This window comes from Oryctolagus cuniculus, chromosome 1 (assembly GCF_051225735.1).
Source record: "Oryctolagus cuniculus isolate XC-2025 breed Fujian yellow rabbit chromosome 1, ASM5122573v1, whole genome shotgun sequence".
NCBI lineage: Eukaryota > Metazoa > Chordata > Mammalia > Lagomorpha > Leporidae > Oryctolagus > Oryctolagus cuniculus.
The window spans coordinates 201,148,539-201,168,865 of NC_142867.1; positions in this window are offsets into that span (position 1 = coordinate 201,148,539).

A 20,327-nucleotide genomic window follows, 5' to 3' on the forward strand; every position below is an offset into this window, starting at 1 on the left:
TTGGGGAGTTGTTTCTCCACGTCTCCAGTTATGAATATGCCCGGTGCCTCGAAAAGTGGAAGTGGCCCAGGCTTCCCCTGGGCTCTGGGAGACCACCCCGCTTACCTAGGAGCATGACTATGGGGAATCCCACGCAGTAGCTATGGGACCTGGGGCGAGTCACTTACACCCTCTCCCCAGCCTCAGTTTCTGCATCTGAGAAATGGGGAGAAAGACTGCCCTGGAAGGTCTCGGGGGTGCAGGCAGGTGGTGATGTGAAGCACCTAGCAGAGTTTCAGACAGACGTGTTGCCCAGTACACGGGAGGCACCCAGCGATCAGCAGTGGTGATTACCATTTGCTCTGGTTTCCATGGGGTTTACTGTGTCCCACCAAGGGTTCATGTGTTGGGGATGCGGTCCCCGGGGGCAGTACTGGGAGGCGGTGGTACCTCTGAGGAATGGGGGCTGGCGGCTGGCGCTTAGGTCACTGGGCGTTCTCCTAGTCTAGCTAGAGTTCTCGCGAGAGCAGGGTGTTATAAAAGCCTGCGCCTGGCCCCTGCGTCCCTCCCCGGCTTCCTGTTGAGACCTGACTCTGCCTCCTGCACATTCTCTTCAGCTTGCCAACGCCTGGCTGAGGCTGCCTGGACTTCAGCTTCCCAAACTGCGAGCTCAAAAATGCTCTTTTCCGGCATTTCATAGTAATAACGCAAAACGGACCCATCCATCATTATCATCATTTTATCCAAGTCCCAGTTTCTTTCCACCCGTTTTGGTTCAGAATACTTCTATATCAATGCTCTGTTTCTGCATAACAAATCACTCGACAATGCAGCGGCTTCAAGTGACCACCATTGATTTTCTCCAAGGGTCTGTAGGCGGGGCTCAGCTGGAAGGTTTTCTGGACTCAGCTGGGATTCCTCTAGCTTTTGGGGTCAGCCGCAGGTCAGCTGCAGAAGGGCTGAGCTCTCTTCTCGGCGGGCACGAGGGGCTGATTCATTGGCTCTCATCATCCAGCAGCTTTGCCTGGGCTAGTTCACATAGCAGAGCCACAGGGCCCAGGACAGGCCTCCTGGGGCCGGGACAATGACAATGTCACCTCTGCCACGTCCTATTGGTCAAAACCAGTCCCAGACTCCAGAGGCGGGGAAATAGACCCCACTCTCCCCGGCAGAAGCTGCAAAGTTGCATCCGCAACACCCATAGATAAGGGATCGAAGCAGCTGCTGTCTGGCTGACATTGTGCCATCGGCCCCCTTAGGAACCCAAACAGCCCTTGAGTTCATTCCCTGGGTGCCCCAGTGAGGGAACTGGGGGTGAATTCTTTCCCACTCTCTGGCTCAAGCCTGTTTTTAGATCTAGTCTAACAAAATGAATTTCACACCTGGGTTACTCACCCACTAACAAACACTTTGTTCTTATCGCTGCCCAGGACAAATGCCTCAGCTGCCTGGATTTGCAGTTCCGTAACCTTGGAGCACAATAATTGTTAATTACTTGCTTTATTTGGTTCTGTTGCATTCGCCAATAGTCAATTACCTACGTTAGGTTTTCCTGTGATCAGTGGGGCTTATCCAATATTGCAACTCATGCCTGTTTTTTGTCTTGAAGATGTCTTTTCCCAGAGAGTTAAACCAAACTCTTGTTTACCAGTTTATTGAATGTTAGCCTTTATCTTCTTATTCCTAAGGCTCCTTATTCACTGCGTAAGCTCCAGAGTGCTAAAGCCAGCTCTGAGAGTGGAACAAAAGGCTAAAGATAAGCCTCCCCTTTGCCTGGGGTGGCCAAATCCTGGGACCGGGAGTAAGGAGAGAGGATTGCGAGGGCGGGGGCACTCCTTCAGCTCCTGCCCCGCCCTCTGTGTTCGCCCTGTCTCCTCCAACCCACCCTCCGCGGTGCTACCGGGTGACTTGACACAGAGACTGGGTCACAGAGCTGGGCGCAGAGCCCACGGAGGGCCCCAGCTCCGCAGGCCTCATCATGGTCCCTTCTCCGTGAACCTGAACCAGGCCCCGCGACCTCCGTGAGTCAGGCGGAAGTGACCACCCCGGGCCTTAAGACACCTTGCATGTTTCCCTTTGCACTCTGCCGTCGCCGTGGGCAAGACAAGCCAGGCTTCTTCCTGGTGTCCCAGGAAGAACGTGAGGGACCCACGGACAGGAAGCAAGCCAGCTCAGCAGAGCGCAGCCCAGCCCAGACGTGGGGGCCAGCAGTGCTGACCATTGCTGGAAGTCACGGAAAGTCAGCAACAGCGGATTTACCCCTCTGCTGCTTTAACCACAGCGGGGCTCCCCTGTAGTCAGAAGCCCAACACCGAGTCCCTGCCCCGCCTCCCTTGTCGTCTCCATCTCTCCTCTTTCACTTCAGCAATGACTTCAAATGACTGCGAGTTCTTCAAATGCATCGTGCTGGCCCACATTTCTATGCCTTCTCTTTTATCCGCTGTCCCCTTGGCCTGGAATGCAATTCTCCCCTCCTTTGCCTGCCTGGAAAACTATTCATTCATCAAAACCCAGCTCAGGCATTGGGTTTTCTCCTCCACAAAGTCCGCTGTGCTTGCCCCTCTCCTGCAGTGATGGCTGAAGGAGGGTTAGGATCCCTCCTAGCTGGAGGGTCTGGAAAGAGGAAGCATCTGCGTTGGGCCTCGACCAAGAGGTAGGAGTTGGACGTGGAGACAGGTGCTCCAGAGAGAAGGCACAGAGCGAGGGAAGGCGCCGGGTGACAGCATTCACGACAGCTTTTCAGGAGAGAGAAGCAGAGCCAGAGTTATGTGTGATGGATGAAACCGCGGTCCTTGTCCACCAGGAAGAGATGCAGAGTGGTGTCCCCCTGTGCCAGAACCAGGTGATCTGTGAACTGTGTGATGAGCCAGCTGAGGCCGGCTGGGCAGGGGGAGGCTGGCACTCAGAGCCTGCAGCTGGGCGCCCCGCCTCCTCCCAGGCGCGCCTCTTCTCTGACCGCCCTGGGGCGCTCACACACGTGGAAGCACCTAGCTCCACAGTGGACTGAGCCTTTTCCATGTTGCCTCGCCTCCGTTATATAAAACCCACGTGCGTCTCTGCTCTGCACCCCTACCTCGCCCTGCACTGGCCAACTCTCGGCTCTCGTCTCTTGCTTCTGGGATGCTTGGCTGCTCTCTGTCACCCCCGCGCTGGGGGCCACCAAGGGCGGAGAATGGGTCTGTAGTTTGCCGTGGAATACCGAGGGTGTCGTGCCTGGCACTGCGGAGGTGCTTAAGGGTTGTTCAGAAGAGGTGCACTCACACAGCACCCCCAACCAGAGGGACCATGGCTAACACTGCAGCCTTGTTCCCTTGTGCCTGCTTCTTTCTGTGCAAGTAGCCCGTCTGTATTTTTGCATGAAGCTTTACCTCTTCACCGCATTTCACCCATGCATCGGTTTGTGCTTACTTTCAAGTGATTGCATTGGGATAGGTTCCCAGAAGGAGCTAACATGCCTAAGCCCCGTAACAGCTTGCACAACGTGTTGTTAGCCCTGTCCCCTTCGGCAGGCTGACCTCAGCGCGGGCTCGGGGCTCGAGGAGGCCGCTTGGTGTCGCTCCGCAGGTGAAAGCCCGCGTGTGGGAGGGACTTTGGGCAGATCCTCCCTTCTCCGGGCCTCAGTCCTCTCTCGCGTGCACTGGGAGGAGGGCGTCGAGCTGTGTGTGCGGCTCGGCGGAGGGAGACTTGGGGAAGAGGGCTGAGAAACGCCATTCTTCCCAAAGCAGAGCAAAGGCCCCGGGGGGGAGCGTCGCCGCCATTCCCTCTCCCGGAGCCGAATGGCCCGTTGCGGGGAGGAGGTGCCGTTCCTTTCTGGTCTCCTCTCTCCACCCAAGATGCATAGGGCGGAAACTACCTGTGTCCTTGAACTTCCGCTCTGATGCCCCTGTGTGCAGGGGACCCAGAAGCTTAGTGCGGCCTTGGGCCTCTGGGTCCCCTCTCGGCTGCGTGTTCCTTCTCGCGGGCTGCATCCGGAGTTGCCCATCCCCGCGCCCACCGAGCCAGCTCCGTGCGCCTGCAGACAACGCCAGAACATCCACGCACCCGGAACTTTTCTATTTCCGGGGCAGCCAGGGCGCGCCCGGCACTGCCCTGGGTGTGCAGATGGGTGGTGACAGGGATGGACTCAGGTCCCCGTCTGCTCGACTTTGCCTCCCACTGAAAGGCAGAAGCAACCTGGGTACGGGAAGCGTCCGACTTAAAACGCAGGCACGGAGGAGTCCAGAACGTAACGGGGGAGGCCGAGGGGCATCGCACGGAAGCAGGCGGTGAAGCCCGGCGCGAGGGGCCAAGGACAGCCCATCCAGGGCAGAGAAGGGAAGGGGTCTGGGGGGTGGGGGCGGGGAGCACACAGGCGTTTGGGGCAGGAATCCTCTTCTGAATGCCCCCAGAGCGCGCTGCGAACAGCGCGTGCTGATTTCAGTCGCGCTGGTCTTCCCTCGGACGACTTTCTCCACGAGGTATCCTGCTCCTGGGCGACCAGCACCGGGGACACATTTACCTAATAATGATGCGGGCAAGGCCAGCCAGCGAGCAAAATCCGAGTGTGAGGAGCACTTCATAGAGGCGCCGGATCGCGTCGGGCCCAGAGGCCGCGGCGAGGGGTTCAGATTTTATTACGAGTGCATCAGAGACCCCGGGAGAGGTGGAATCTGATTTCCCTTGAAGAGGATCGCTCGGGCGGCTCCGTGCAGTCGCTTCTGATTTCATCGAATCCAATAGTTCTGGAGAGCAGCCAGACAAATTGGCTTCCAGCTCTCCAAGCCGGCACCGCCCCATGCTGAATTTCACCAGCGGCCAGTACAACCCGGGACCCAAATTTCCCAAGACAAACATTCAATTTCTGGTTTAGATTTGCATTAGAAAGAGACCTTAATTACTCTGATCTCTAACACCTTGGAGGAGCTGATTTGAGCTTTTCAGATGCAAAGAGTGTTAATTGGCTAAGGGGCCCAGCTGAGCTAAACCGCCCCCCAGTGGGATGTGGGTGGGCCAAGGAGGTGGGGCGGAGGTGAGAGGGAGGAGGGGGCACCTCGCGTTCGTCGGGTTTCCTGGAGACCTGCAGGGGCGGGGCGGGAGGGGCGGGGAGCTGACACACACAACACTTTGCCTGGAGTCTCCTCCCACTTGTCCTTCTAGCTCCCGCTCCCTCTCACCTCCCTCCGCGCACCCAGGTAGCCCTGTGGCTGCGGGGGGGCAGACGGTTCAGCCTGCGTGGATGCTCTGTTAGCTGGGAGATCCCTCTGCTGGGGGACAAGGTCCCATCTCACGCAGCTTTTCCCAGCCTTCCCAGACCAAGTTGAGGTCCCAGGAAATGTGAAATGGATGAATAATAGAACTGATAATCATAATGTTCATAATATCAGGGCGGGCGTTTGGTCCAGCAGGGAAGATGCCACTCGGGATGCCTGCATCCTGTATCAGAGTCCTGGCTTCTCTGCTTCAGATCCAGCTTCCTGCTCATGGGGACTGTGAGGCAGCAGGTGCAGCAGGTGCAGCACATGCTGGACGGCTCTAGGGCTTGGGCTCCCCCCCACTCACAGGGGAGACCTGGGTAGAATGCCAGGCTTCTGGCTTCTCTCTCTCTCTCTCAAATCATATACATGAATGAAAATGTAAAGGTGTTGCTTCTTGGCCTTTTGGCTGAGATCGAGTGAAAACGGAAAGATAATACCACAATAGGAGGCATCAGTTATTTGCAGCTCACTGTGATTCTATGCTGCTCAGTCTCAGGGCTAGAAGCCACTTAATCCTGCTCTCCAATTCTGTCAGAGGAAATCCCTTGCATGAATTTCTGCTGATAACTATATTTTTATTTGTGGGGTTATTTATAATATATATCTCCTTTAAATATTTATTTATTTGCTTAAGAGGTAGAGCTATAGACAGAGAGAGGGACAGACAGAAAGAAAGGTATTCCATCTGCTGGTTCATTTCCCAAATGGATACATTGGTCAGAGCTGGGCCAATCTGAAGCCAGGAGCCTGGAACGTCTTCAGGTCTCCCACGCAGGTGCAGGGGCTCAAGGACTTGCACTTACTTTTGCTGCTTTCCAAGGCCATAGCAGAAAGCCAGAATGGAAGAGGAGCAGCTGGGATAGGATGCTGGCTCTGCAGGCTGTGGCTTTACCTGCTATGCCGCAGTGCTGGCCCCCGCTCCCTGCCCCGTCTGTTTTGTTCACCACTCTAGCCTCTGCCTATGCCGATGTCTGGTCCTTGAAGTATCTATAAATGTGTTGAGTCTCTAGTGACAAGGAGCTCGCTATCTTCCAAGGAAGTCTTTTTTTTTTTTTTTTTAAGATTTATTTTCTTTACTTGAAAGACAGAGTTACAGAGAGAGATGGAGCCAGAGAGAGAAAGGTCTTCCATCCACTGGTTCACTCCCCAAATGACTGAAACGGCCAGAGATGAGCAGATCTGAAGCCTGCAGCCAGGATCTTCTGGATCTCCCATGTGGGTACAGGGGCTGAAGCACTTGGGCCACCTTCCGCTGCTTTCCCAGGTCATAGCAGAGAGCTGGACCAGAAGTGGAGCAGCTAGGACTTGAACCGGCGCTTATACAGGATGCCAGTGCTGCAGCTGATGGCTTTACCCACTGTGCAACAGTGCCAGCCCCTAACTCTTCCTTTGAAGCTCCACTTGTGTCCCTGGAGCACCTGGCACTGGCTCCTGCCATCTGTGTCCCAGCCATAAGCCTCTTCTTCCCCCCACACAGCATGGCCCAGTCGCCATCTTATCCTGGTCACCCTCTCACTGTGCAGACTGTCCTGTTCCCTCCAAATGTGTAAAAATGGCACTCTCATTTGCCTCCTTCTAGGAATCACATTTTATTCATGCAGTACATTAAATGCATTTGCCTGAACCTGTTAAATCAAGAGATAAGGTACCCAACTGGGTTGACTGATAGAGGTCTTTCCTTTCTTAATTTTTTTAAACTAGTTATAGGAAATGTTGATGTTAGGTATATGGGTGGCCACTGTAAAACTTTTTCAACTTTTTAGTAAGTTTGAAAATTTTTATAGTGCATTGGAAAGAGGAAAATCACAATAAGGTAATTAAATGAAATTCCTAAAAACACCTGATTTACCCAAAGACACAAAGAAGATCAGAGAAAAAGGAAACAGACAAGACAAACAGAAATCACAAAATGGCCACGCTAAAGGCTGCCACTTACTAAGAGTAAGTGAATGAAACATTTCAACTAAAAGAGATTCACGGCCGGCTCTGCGGCCCACTAGGCTAATCCTCCGCCTTGCGGTGCCGGCACACCGGGTTCTAGTCCTGGTCAGGGCGCCGGATTCTGTCCCGGTTGCCCCTCTTCCAGGCCAGCTCTCTGCTGTGGCCCGGGAAGGCAGTGGAGGATGGCCCAAGTGCTTGGGCCCTGCACCCCATGGGAGACCAGGAGAAGCACCTGGCTCCTGCCATCAGATCAGCGCCGTGTGCCGGCCGCAGCGCACCGGCTGCGGTGGCCATTGGAGGGTGAACCAACGGCAAAGGAAGACCTTTCTCTCTGTCTCTCTCTCTCACTGTCCACTCTGCCTGTCAAAAAAAAAAAAAAAAAAAAAGATTCGCAGGCTGAAAGATAATTGCAGTTTATAAGAGACCATTTAAATACAGAGACAGAAAAATTGAAAGAAAAAGATAGACATATAGTATGCAGAAATATTAATCAAGAGGGCTGGAGAGGCTGCATTATTACCAGATAATGTAGACTTGAATATACGAGGTAGTATTAGAGACAATCACACTCCGTAACACGGAGGGCATCCAATCATCAGGACAAGACAATGATAGGGCCGGCCCTGTGGCTCACTTGGCTAATCCTCCACCTGCAGCGCCGGCACTCCGGGTTCTAGTCCCGGTTGGGGCGCCAGATTCTGTCCCAGTTGCTCCTTTTCCAGTCTAGCTCTCTGCTGTGGCCCGGGAGTGCAGTGGAGGATGGCCCAAGTTCTTGGGCCCTGCACCTGCATGGGAGACCAGGAGGAGGCACCTGGTTCCTGGCTTTGGATTGGCGCAGTGCGCTGGCCACAGCACACCCGGGCCGTAGCAACTATTTGGGGGGTGAACCAACAGAAAAGGAAGACCTTTCTCTCTGTCTCTCTCTCTCTCTCTCTCACTATCTAACTCTGTAAAAAAAAAAAAATGATAAATCTGAGCTTGTGTAACAACAGAGCTTCAAATTACACGAAGCAGAAACTGACAGAACTCAATGGAGAAACAAAGCTATGGCCGTGGTTTTTATACTCTTTGTAATCAATAGAATTATGAGAACAAAATAGTCGGGCATTCAAGAGCCAAACCCCGTCCTTAAGCACTTTGACATTCGACCACTGCCGAGAGCTCCTTTTTCCCACATGACTGTGAAAGGTTCAGCAGTGTAGACTGTGTGCAAGGCCATAAAACAGAAGAGGCTGAAACCTGAGCCGGCACTTTGACGCAGTGGGTTAAAACCCTAGCCTGAAACACCGGCATCCCATAGGGGCGCCAGTTCGTGTCCTGGCTGCATACCAGCTCTCTGGTATGGCTTGGGACAGCAGTAGAAGATGGCCCAAGTCCTTGGGTCCCTGTATCCGTGTGGGAGACCCAGAAGAAGCTCCTGGCTCCTGGCTCCTGGCTCCTGGCTCCTGGCTTTGGATCAGCACAGCTCCAGCTGTTGCAGCCATCTGGGGAGTGAACCAGCGGATGGAAGACCTCTCTTTGTGTCTCTACCTCTCTGTAACTCTTTCAAATAAATAAAAAAATCTTTTTTTTTTTTAAAAGAGGCTGAAACTCATTCTCAGACTACAAACAATGATAGATATAAAGCTACAGATTTAAGCAGCTCAATGAGCCCCAGGAATAAGAAACGTGGAAAACAAAACAAAACAATAACATCAAGGCATTTCATAATCTAGTTCCTCAAAACTAGATAAAGAAAAACTATAAAAAGTAGCAAGTGGGTTCTGCCTCTCTTGGGGCACCCCCCCCCCCCAACCACTCTGCCACCAGGTCTCTGCTTTTCTCTCTGCCTTGTCCACTGGGAAATTCTTCCATGCAAGACAAAGAAAAAAAAAAGAGGAACAGAGATAAGGATAACAGCAGATTCCTTGTCAGAGACTGTGTAAGTGGGAAGACAGTGGATACGCCCTGGTGTACCAAAGACCAGAAAGCCTATCAACCCTGAATTCTTCACTCACCAGAAGTATGAAAAACAATGGCAACATTTTTTCAGACACAGAAGCACACCCCCACTAAGAGAAATGCCAGAAGAATTGATGGGATAGAAGGAAGGTGACAGCAGTGTTATGACTCTGCTCTAGAAATGGCAGCTGTGTGGCCAATACATAACAATGTCTTGCACATTGTTCAAAATGCTCTTATTGGTAATTTGCTGTCACATAAAAATTCCATCATGTGGGGTTATAACACATGTAAAAGTAAATTATAACAATAGCACATGGAGCAAACAGAACAATGCTATTCCACGCTTCTTATACATGAAGCAGTGAAGTGCTGTAAAGCTGTTTGAAGGTAGATGGTGATAAATTAAAGATGTTTCCTATAAACCCCAAAGCAACTACTAAAACAGTGACATAGAGAATTATAGCTAATAAATCCACAAAAATGATCAATGGAATAAACATATTTCATAAAAAAGAGGCAGAGAAAGAAAAAGGGGACAAAGGACAACCAGAGGATAGGAAACCACCAGAGAGAGACTTAACCCCAACCAGACCAGCAGGCACGGTGAATGGCATGGACTGAGTGCTCCAATTAAAAGGCAGAGGTGGGCAGATTGCAGAAAAAATAACCCCAGCTCAATGCTGAATGTCAGACACTAGAAATAGAAAGACACAGATAGGTTTAAAGTAGACAGTTGGGAAAAAAGATGCCATGCTAACTACCATTCAAAAGAAAGCTGGACTGGCTATATTAATAGCAAACAAGCCACATTCAGAGATAAAGAAGGCCACGTTAGGGGCTGGTGTTGTGGTGCAGGGAGTTAAGCCACTGCTTGCAACATTGGTGTCCCATGTAGGAGCGCCCATTGAGTCCTAGCTGCTTTGTTGCTGATCCAGCTTCCTGCTAACGTGCCTGGGAAAGCAGTGGAAGATGGCCCAAGTGCTCAGGTTCTGCCACCCACATGGGAGACCCAGATGAAGCTCCTGGCTCCTGGCTTCTGCCTGATCCAGCCCTGGCTGTTGTGACCATCTAGGAAGTGAACCCACAGATTGAAGATTCTCTGTGTGTAATTCTTTCAAGTAAATAACTCTTTAAATTTTTTAAACATTTATTAATCTGAGAGACATTTGGACAGATAAACAGAGGTCTCCTAACTACCAATTCACTCCTCAAATGCCTGCAACAGCTGGAGCTGGGTAAAGCCTAAGCCAAGAGACAGGAAGTCAGTCCAGATCTCCCATGTGGATGGCAGGGACCCAAGTATTTGAATCATCACAATTTGGATCCATATTCTCTCATGTATACAAAAAGTAAACGGAATGCATCATAGTGCTAAATGTAAGACCTAAAACCATACATTCTTTTAGAAGGGAGCACAAGAGAACATTTTTGTGACCTTGAATCAGCCAAAGATTTCTTAGATATGTCATCAAAAGCGCAATCCGTAAAAGGAAATGTGATAAATCAGATTTAACCAAGTTAAAAATTTTTGTTGAAAACACACTGTGATGATAACAAAGAGACAAGCCAGCAGGCTGGAAGACCTCTCCACAAAGCAGGCGTCTGCCAAAGGACTTATGCTGGAATAGGCACAGAATGTTCAAAACACAATGAGAAGCAAACAAAGAACCCAATTTAAAAGTGGACAAAAGAGTTGAATGATGGCTTCATCAGAGAAGGGTTAGGGCTGGCAGGTGAGCGCCAGTAAAGATGATCATTGTTATGAGGAGATGCAAATTAGGAACCGCAGTGAGCTGTCTCCCGGACTTATCAGAGTAACCCTACGGTACTACTGTTTTGGAAGATAAATGGGCATTTCTTAAAAAGTTAAACTTTTATCAACCACACAAGACAGCCATCCTATTCCTTGGTATTTACCCAAGACAAGTAAAAGTATATGGTCATTAAAAGACATACACAAGGGGCCGGCGCTGTGGCACAGCGGGTTTAAGCCCTGGCCTGAGGCGCCAGCATCCCATATGGGTGCTGGTTCTAGTCCCAGCTGCTCTACTTCCAATCCAGCTCTCTGCTATGGCCTGGGAAAGCAGTAGAAGATGGCCCAAGTCCTTGGGCTCCTGCACTCACGTGGGAGACCTGGAGGAAGCTCCTGGCTCCTGGATTCGGATCGTTGCAGCTCTGGCCTTTGCAGTCATCTGGAGAGTGAACCAGTGGATGGAAGACCTCTCTGTCTCTGTCTCTACCTCTCTCTGTAACTCTGTCTTTCAAATAAATAAAATTAATCTTTTTAAAAAATAAAAAAGACATACACAAGTGTGCATGGCAGCATTATTTGTCCGTCAGTTGCTCAATGGATGGCACAGCCACACAGCAGAATACTATAATGCAATAAAAAGGAACAGACTATGATAGAAACAGCATGTTTCTCGCAAAATCAACCTTGAAGAGTTACATTGAGTGAAAGAAGCCAGACCAAAAAAAAAAAAAAAAGAATATATACTGTATGATCCCATGTTTACAACATTCTAGAAAACACAAATGAATCTACAGTGACAGAAAACAGATCAGCAAGGACAGGGCTGGGGGGCACAGGAGGAAGGGGTTATGAAGACCACGAGAACCCCTCGAGGGGGACAGATACGCTGTCTCGATTGTGGTAATGGTTTTGTGCGTGTGTGCATACATCATGCTTTATCAAATGACATACACATGGACAGTGTAGTAGGCGTCAATCATATTTCAGAAAACCGTTTGCGTATTTGAGCCTTAAGAAGGCAGATGCCCAAAAACATAAACATTCCTGACCTTGTCCTCAATCTATGGATTTGATGACCCGGCAGGGGGAGGCCTCAGTTGCGCTTTTGCCATCCTGATAGGCGCCATGGTTTGACCTTGGCCGTGGGTTGGCTCTGCTCCTCTCCTGGCTTCCCCGAGAGCCTCACCTCTCCAGCTCCTGCTCCTCCTCCGACCTGCAGCCTGGCGGTTCCCGCGCTGTCCATGCTCTTTGGCCTCCCTGCCTTTGGGGTCACCGTGCCCTCTCCAGGAAATTGCCCTGTGCTCATCTTCCATTGACCAAATCCTAGTCATGCCTCAAAACCCTGCTCAGGTGGCGCCTCCTCTGGGAAGCCTTTTGGATACCCTACTCATGGTCCGAGGCTCCAGCACCTGAGATTCCTCTAAACTTTGGTTTCCTGATCTGTAAAATGGGCTTAACTAAGGGATCCTTTTGCAGAGTCAATGAGATAACATAAACTAGTTAGCACAGTTCTGGTGCATAAGGATTTCACACACCTGGGAGGGTTAATGTTCTCATCACAGGGGCATCTCCTCCCCATGGCCCCAGGGGTGTCTCAGCAGGTCCCACCCAGCGTCCTGCATGGAGGTGGCTTCCCTGAGGGCAAGCTTGCACCATGGGCATTTGCTTGGTTCAGCCCCCAACACTTGGTGAGCACTTTCTGGGTGTCAGACCCCGCCCCAGGTGCTGGGGACACAAAGTCGAGGAGGAAGGGAACGGACCTTGGAGGTCAGGGTGGCATAGAGGAGGTGTGTGTGTGTGTGTGTGTGTGTGTGTGAGGAGTGCAGGCGTCTTAGCCATCACCACGTGTGGCTGTGTGGCCTTGGGTAAGGCAGCGAGAGCCGTGTTCCTAAGTTTCCTCTGCTACACGTGGGGGTGGTGAGGAAACACCTATCTCGCTGGGTTGTTGGGTCATTTTACATTATGTTAACACAGGAGCAGAGGTACCTGTCGTACACTCTCGGCACAAAGGGATCAGGCAGGCAGCACAGCATCCGAGGGAGGGGAACAGAGGAGGAGCGAATGCCGGCGTTCCCGCCCAACCCAGCGGGAGCCTGTCACTCAATTGAAGGAAGGGCGTGGCCGGGGTGACAGGGGAGGGAAGGACAGGGCTTGTGCCTGGGGCCCTCCTTCCTCTCCAAGGGGGAGAGAAGATGGTGAGGGAGTGGTGGCCGAGGAGGTGAGGGTCAGGCCCTGCAGAGCAGAGGCCGGGATTCAGAAGGGTGTCAGTTTGTGGGGACAAGGTTGGGGTGCAGCCCTAGCCCAAGGAGGGTGAAGGTAGGGGCAGCTTGGCTCCCAGTGGCAGACCACGTGGTCCCCGTGTGCCTGGGTCTGTCCTTGCTTCAAGCTGACAAATCCTGCATCCTGGGTAGCCTTTGAGGCCACAACACCAGAGCAGGATGGTGGTGAGCAGCGCTGGGTCTGGGCTGGGGGCAAGGCAGGGGTGGAAGAGTGGTGGTCTGGAAGCCCAGGGCGGGGTCGGGGGTGGGGGGGTGGGAGGATAGAGACCTAATGTTGTTACTGGTCTCCCTCGGGCCAGAATAGCCTTCCAGGCTGCTTGTCATGTTCCCCATTATCACATGGCCTTGGCCATTGTCGTCTTTAAAATCAGCTCCCTAATACAGGGCAAAAACAAAGCCAGCACACACACTGCCACCAAGCACGCGGGTTTTGGATTCTCGCTGGATCTGCCGCTTGACAAAGGAAAGGAGCCAGGGCCAGCCCTTCCCTGTCACCCTGGGAGACGGGAGCTTGAAGATGCACTCCCAAGGAGGAGGCTTGAAGGGGACCAGCGCTGCAGCGGCACCGGCACCAGCACTGGCACCGGCACCGGATCCCGCATGTCTTTCCTCCCTGGAACCACCTTGTCTCCCTCTCCTTGGAAAATGCCATGATGGAAGCCCCGGGACTCCACATTCTCTCAACAGTCCACGGCAGCTGTGTGCCCCCATCCCAAGAGTCATGCTGGTGACACTGCGCCTCACCCAGCCGGGTCACTCAGGGCCAGCCTGCTGTGAGAAGAACAGACCTCAGGAGCCCAGTACACACGGACACCAATGTTGACTGTGCCATTGCTTGTTGTGAAAAAGAACGGATAAAATAATTGAATCAGTTCAGGCAGAGAGAGAGAGCTTCATAAAGTCCATAGGAAATGTGTATCTTAAAGAGCTATGCATGGATTTAAAAAAATGTTTGCACCCAAATGAACTTTTCATTCGATTTTCCACGAGCTTTTTGAACCACCCCGTACAACCCCAGAGAAAGGCTCCTTAGGGCCCCACTGATCTGCCTCCTGCCTGCCTGCCTTCCCCTCCCAACAAGGGGTAGAAACTGATGACCACAGAGGGCAGGGACTCGGCCAGGGCCACCGGCCAGAGCCGGGACGAGACCAGTGCCGGCCCTCCCCGCGGGGCCGCACAGCCAGCTGCCTGCCTCTCCTCCTCCCTCCCCACTCTGCCTTCCGAGACAATCTTGTCTCTTGATTTCTGACTTCTTGTCAGCTGTGATTAATGAGGAAGGCTCCGGCATACACGGTTTTCAGCTGTACCCAGTTTACGACAAACAGATTAGACCATTTAAGTCAGAATAATGCTATTTAGCAAAGCCGGATTTCGGGCTGGCAGAAATTAAGGAGATTAATTTAAAGGTAAAAAGAGAGTGACAATCGTAGATCAACACCTGAAAAATCTCAACGCCTGTACAACATCCCTAATTGAGAAGTATGTGGAAGATTCCATCCGTGAAATTCAATTATCATGCGAGGCGGGGGGAAGCGGCTTCCCCGGGGGAGCCCAAACCAAAAACGTCCCCACCTGTCTGGTTTCCCGGCAAAAGATGGAGACACCTGGGAAATATGGACTTTGTGCACCAGTGTAATGTAATGTCCAGGGGTCCCAGTCTGCAGTGGGATCACTTCCCAGCCTCTGCCATCCCAGGACAGCCCAGAAAAACCTTTGGGGGTTCCGGGAAGCTACTAGGTACGGAAGGCAGGTGGCACCTTGTTTCTGACGCTCCCTCCCCCGCAGTGTCAGGCCGGGCTGTGGCTTGCAGACAAAAGGAGCGCTCCAGCCCCTTCCACTGACTTCCACCCGGGCTTCTTCACCCCAGCAATCAGCAGAAAAACTCGACAACAACCGTAATGATTACAAATGAGCCAACGGTAACTGCAAGGCACACCGCCCGCGGCTGCAGGGTCGGGGGCTCCTCCAGCACTTCCTGGGGCTCTGTGAGATCCTGGGGGCCACAGCCCCACCCTGTGCAGAAGCACTGGATGCAGTTCCTATGGGGTTAAGTGCCTGGTGGTCCGAGAGGGTGGGGGGCTTGCTCCCTGCTGGAGAGGCTTCCTACTTGCAAAGCTGCAAAGTGCTTGTGTGTGGGGTGGGGGGTGTGCCCTCTACGCAGAAAGAACGCCTGTCGCCTGTTGGATGAGTCTCCCATTCTACAGCTGCCGAGGCCAAGGTTACTTGATCTGGAAGATCAAGGCTGGAGTGCCGCCCCCACCCCCATATGTTCACTGCTGCGCAGGCCCACATAGAGGAGCTGAGTTTTGGTGCCTGGGATTGTTGGGGTCTGGGAAGGACAGGGTCCCTGGAGAGGAAGGCCCTGGAGAGCCCCAGGCACCAGGGACAAAGACAACCGGGCCTAGGGCGGGGTCTACTCTGTCTTGATGCCCGTGGTGGCTCTGGGGCTGGGCACCAGGCAGGCGTCAGGGCTCTCTGTGGAGTGCAGGAAGGAGTGAAGGTGGGACAGGCCCTGAAAGACGCAGAGGGTCCGGGGAGGCTGGAGGAGAGAAGTCATCAGTGTTGAGAGAGCAGGAGGACAGGCGGTTCCCGCTGCAGGGACCCTGGGTTGGCCCAGCTCCGGCTGAAGCGCCTGCCCCAGCCCCTCCTCTCATCATCATGGGGAGCGTCTCCATGAATGCTTTTGAATTTTAGTGGCTGGTCCCAGCTAGGGGCATGGCTAAGGGGAGAGCAGAAAAGGCCAGGACTAGGGAGCCTGGGTGGAAAAAAACCTCGGTTCATAGGGAGACTCAAGTAATTTTCAGTGTACAATGAAGAGCCATGGAGGTGGCCTGCTAGGCTGGTGTGTTTTTTGAATGTTTTTTTTAAGATTTATTTATTTGGGAGGCCGGCACTGTGGCGTAGCGGGTAAAGCTGCCACCTGCAGTGCCAGCATCCCTTATGGGCACCAGTTTGAGACCTGGCAGCTCCACTTCTGATCCAGCTCTCTGCTGTGGCCTGGGAACGCAGTAGAAGATGGCCCAAGAGCTTGAGTCCCTGCACCTGCGTGGGAGACCTGGAAGAAGCTCCTGGCTCCCAGCTTCAGATCAGCACAGCTCCGGCCGTTGCGGCCAATTGGGGAGTGAACCATCAGATGGAAGACTTCTCTCTCTCTGCCTCTCCTTCTCTCTCTCTATGTAACTCTGACTTTCAAATAAATAAACATATCTTTAAAAAAAGATTTATTTATTTGAAATGCAGGGTTACAAAGATGAGAGAGGGACATACACACACACACAGGTTGTTTACTGCTGGTTCACTCCTCAAATGGCCTCAATGGCTGGGATTGGGCCAGGCCAAAGCCAGGAGCTTCATCTGGGTTTCCAGTGTGGGTGACAGCAGGGGCCCAAGGACTTGGGCCATCTCCTGCTGCTTTCCCAGGTGCATTAGCAGAGCGCTGGATCAGAAGTGGAGCAGCCAGGACTTGAACCGGTGCCAATATGAGATGTGAGCATTGCAGGTGGCAGCAGTACCCGCTGCACCACAATGCTAGTCCCACACACGTTTTCAGTCCCCAAAGAATGCTACACATCCCAGTGTGGAAGGCAGGGCCTGGTGTGGGGGCCGAGTCTGGGACTGCCTGGGAGGAGCCCCTCAGCCACTCTCCTGGAGCTAGAAGGGGTGGAGAGCCCTCAAGGTCAACAGCAAGAGCAGCAAGTTCATGAACAGGGTGTGGCCAGCACTGCAGAGGGCCTGCCCACCCCTCACTACAGAATTAGCTTTCCTAACATCTGACCTAGAAATACCAGTGGGTGTGTCAAGCTCCCATCAACAAGGGTTTGTAGGAAAAATCCAAGGGGCCTGTTCCAGGGCTGGCTGCTTCTCCTCCACTTAAAAACCCGCCTGAGTGGTTCTGGAACTCTCTCTGCCCTGCTCTGGGCCTCAGGGGCTCAGCTGTATGGATGGTACCATCTGGGCTCCTTGGACCTTGGGCCTCACTCAGGCTAGGCTCAGCCCACGGGCGGCACCGTGGGAGTTCAGCCAGCAGAAGTGGGGAGATGCCAGCATGCTTCTTACCTGCACCCTTCCTCTTTGGTGCCATGGCCTGGCAGGCTCTGGGGCTCTGTGATCGCAGTACCTGACAGCGTCACCTCCCACTGGGCCTCTTAGGCACCAACTCTCCTCCCTGCCCCTTCCGGCTGACGGGTGGCAATGGCCACCACAGCTGCTGGCATCTGCTTGTCCCTCTGCACGTGGTCCTTCCATAAAGTCCCTGCACTGGGTGCTGCTTTCTGTTTCCTGCCAAGATCCTGCTAGAGAGGGACCTGGAGACCAGGGCGCCCCTGCCTGGCTCCTCTCTGGGGCTCCCCTGGTCTAGTGCCAGAGCCTGGCTTTAGAACATTTAGTGGGTTAGACCCCGAAGTTCTTACTCCCCCAGGAGCCCATATGACTAGAGGGGACTCCCGGGCACCCCCTTCTCATCTTAGCTCATCTGTTAGCGGGCCCTCCTCTGGGTCCCGTCTCTGAACAGGGAGCCAGGACACGCTGGGGTCAGCTCACTGCTCTTCTCTCTGGGGCCTGTGGCTCAAGGCTTTGGCTGCTCGTTGGAGGGGATACGGTGCCTCTGTTGCACCCCAGGAGCCTCCTCTGAGGTCTCTAGAAGTGGCAAGTGTGCCTGCTGTGTGGCTCCCGTGGGAGCGGTAAGAAAGCCCATGGTCAGCGAGGACAAAGACAGCCTTCTGCTTTCAGGCATAGCACATCTGAATGCGACCGTGTTTCATGGGAGAAGGGACAGCAGCTCACTTTCAGGGTTGGGTAGGATGGGGTCCAAATCCTGGGTCCTCCTCACACGTGCTGGGTGGCCCTTGGCAAGCCACTTGGTCTCTCAGTCCCCTCCTCACTGTAAAATAGGAGAGATAACCGTCTCCGTTCTCCAAGGTCAAGGTGAGGGTGGCACATGATTGTGGATGGGACATGGAGCGGGGTCCTCCCTGCATCTGCTCGACCTCATCCTGCCCGCTCTGCAGTCTGGTGCTAGAGAGCTGTTTTCCCATCTTGCCCACCAAATGGCTTTCAAAATTGTGTATCCCAAATACAGCCTTTAAAACACTATTTCTCATTTTATTTGAAAGGGGAGGAGAGGGAGAGAGAGAGAGGCAAAGATCTTTCATCCACTGGCTCATTCCTCAAATGCCTGAGATAGCTGGGGCTAGGACAGGTCAAAGCCAAGAGCCTGGAACTCCGTCTGGGTCTTCCATGTGGGTGGCAGGGATTCAGCACTTGAGCCGTCATTGATGGCTCCCAGGAGTGTTAGCAGGAAGCTGGATTGGAAGGGGAAGAACTGAGACAAACTCAATACTCTGATAGAGGACGTGGCTGTCCCAGTGGTATCTTAAGGGCTGTGCCGTAGGCCTGCCCCTCAAATGTGGCCTTTTATGGTGTTCAATTCGAAGTTCTCATTCTGTTCTGAGGCAACCCTAGTGGTTCCTGAGATTTCTGTAAATCCCCAGAGGACTTTCTCAGGCTCGCCTTTGGCTCTGAGTTCCTTTGTTTCTGGATCATCTTTCCCCCACCCATGTTGGTTTCCTACACTGGTAAGCCATCACCTGAGACACCCACATCCCATATGGGAGTGCCTGGTTGGCGTCCCGGCCACTCCTCCCTCATCCGGCTTCCTGCTAACGCACCTGGGCGGTGGCAGGTGATGACTCACATGCTTGGGTCCCTGTACCCACGTGGGAGATCCTGGTGGACTTCCAGGCTGGCTCAGCGCTGGCCTTTGGGGAGTGGACCAGTGGGTGGAAAATCTCTCTCTCTCTCCCTCTCTCTCTCATTCTGCTTTTCAAATAAATAAATAAATAAATGTAAAAGTTTAAATGCAGCCCTTTTTGCTATTTTTGCAGCAACACACTGACCTCACCCAAACAAAGCAACACGTGCACTTTGCAGTACAGGCTCCAAGCTTCTGGTCCCCATTTCTTCTCCCCCTCCCTCCTGGGAAGGCCACCCTCCCTACCGCCTGCCCCCTTGGGAACTCCAGATTCTCATTCTACTACGCCAGGCTCTGCAGCCGCCGGGCCCAGCCCCTGCCCCCTGCCCGGCCCCCATTCTCCTGCGGGCCACCTTTGCCTGTGCCTGGATCATCAGGTTCCAGCCATGTGTCTGGGAGGACCAGAGGGCCCGTCCCATGCTCACCCCCTGTCCTTTCTGAAGGCTGCTATGTGGGCCGAGTCCCAGGGTAAGACCCCCATGTCCCAGCTGTCTCCTCTCTGCCCTCCCTCCCAGGGGGCCTCGCAGAGCTGGGGCGTGAGCTGCCTTCCCCAGTGCACTGTGGCTTCTCGCGCCCGCCTGTGGATGGCTGCGTGGGCGAGCAGAATGGGCTGGTCTCACTCTCCCAGCCCCCGTGGCCCCACTGTTGGGTGAAGGCGCGGGGCCTGCGGGCTGGAGGAGCAGCCGCCGTGCACAGGAGCTCACGCAGCGCGCTCTCGCACGGAGCCTGTGCTGTCTCTTGCTCACCTTGTCCTGTGTCACTGGATAAGATCCCATCTGTCACACTGAGCCATCTGCTTCCTTTCCTGCCATCTCTGCTGCCCAGCTCTAAGTAAATTAAAAAACAAAGAGGCAGGAGCTGCTGACAATCGCATTCATCCTCATTTCTGCGGCTGGCAATGGGAGCTCAAGGGTCGGCTTTGTGGGTCTGGATTAAGGAGCAGCTAGAGCTGGCGGGCAGGGAAACCGTCCTGCGGCTGTGACATTCCAACTGCGGCCGACCCCGTGCATGGCTGTGAACATGGGCACGGGGCTGGGGAGGCAGGGATTTGAGCCAGGGTGAGGGGCAGTGGCAGTGGCAGGGGCAGGACACTCGCCTTGGAGTTGGGCAAACCTCAACTCTGATCTGGTTTGCTGCCTTCTATGTGTGAGACCCAGGGCAAGTCATTCACTGTTTTAAGGCTCAGTTTTTTTCATCTGTGAAATGGACATAATTAATATTACAGGTGGCAGGGCCAGTGCTGTGGTGTAGCAGGTTAAGCCTCCACCTGCAGTGCTGGCATCCCTTATGAGCACGGGTTTGTGTCCCAGCTGCTTCTCTTCGGATCCAGCTCTCTGCTATGAACTGGCAAACCAGTGGAAGGTGGCCCAAGTCCTTGGGCTCCTGCACCCACGTGGGAGACCTAGAAGAAACTCCTGGCTCCTAGTTATGGATCGGCCCACCTCTGG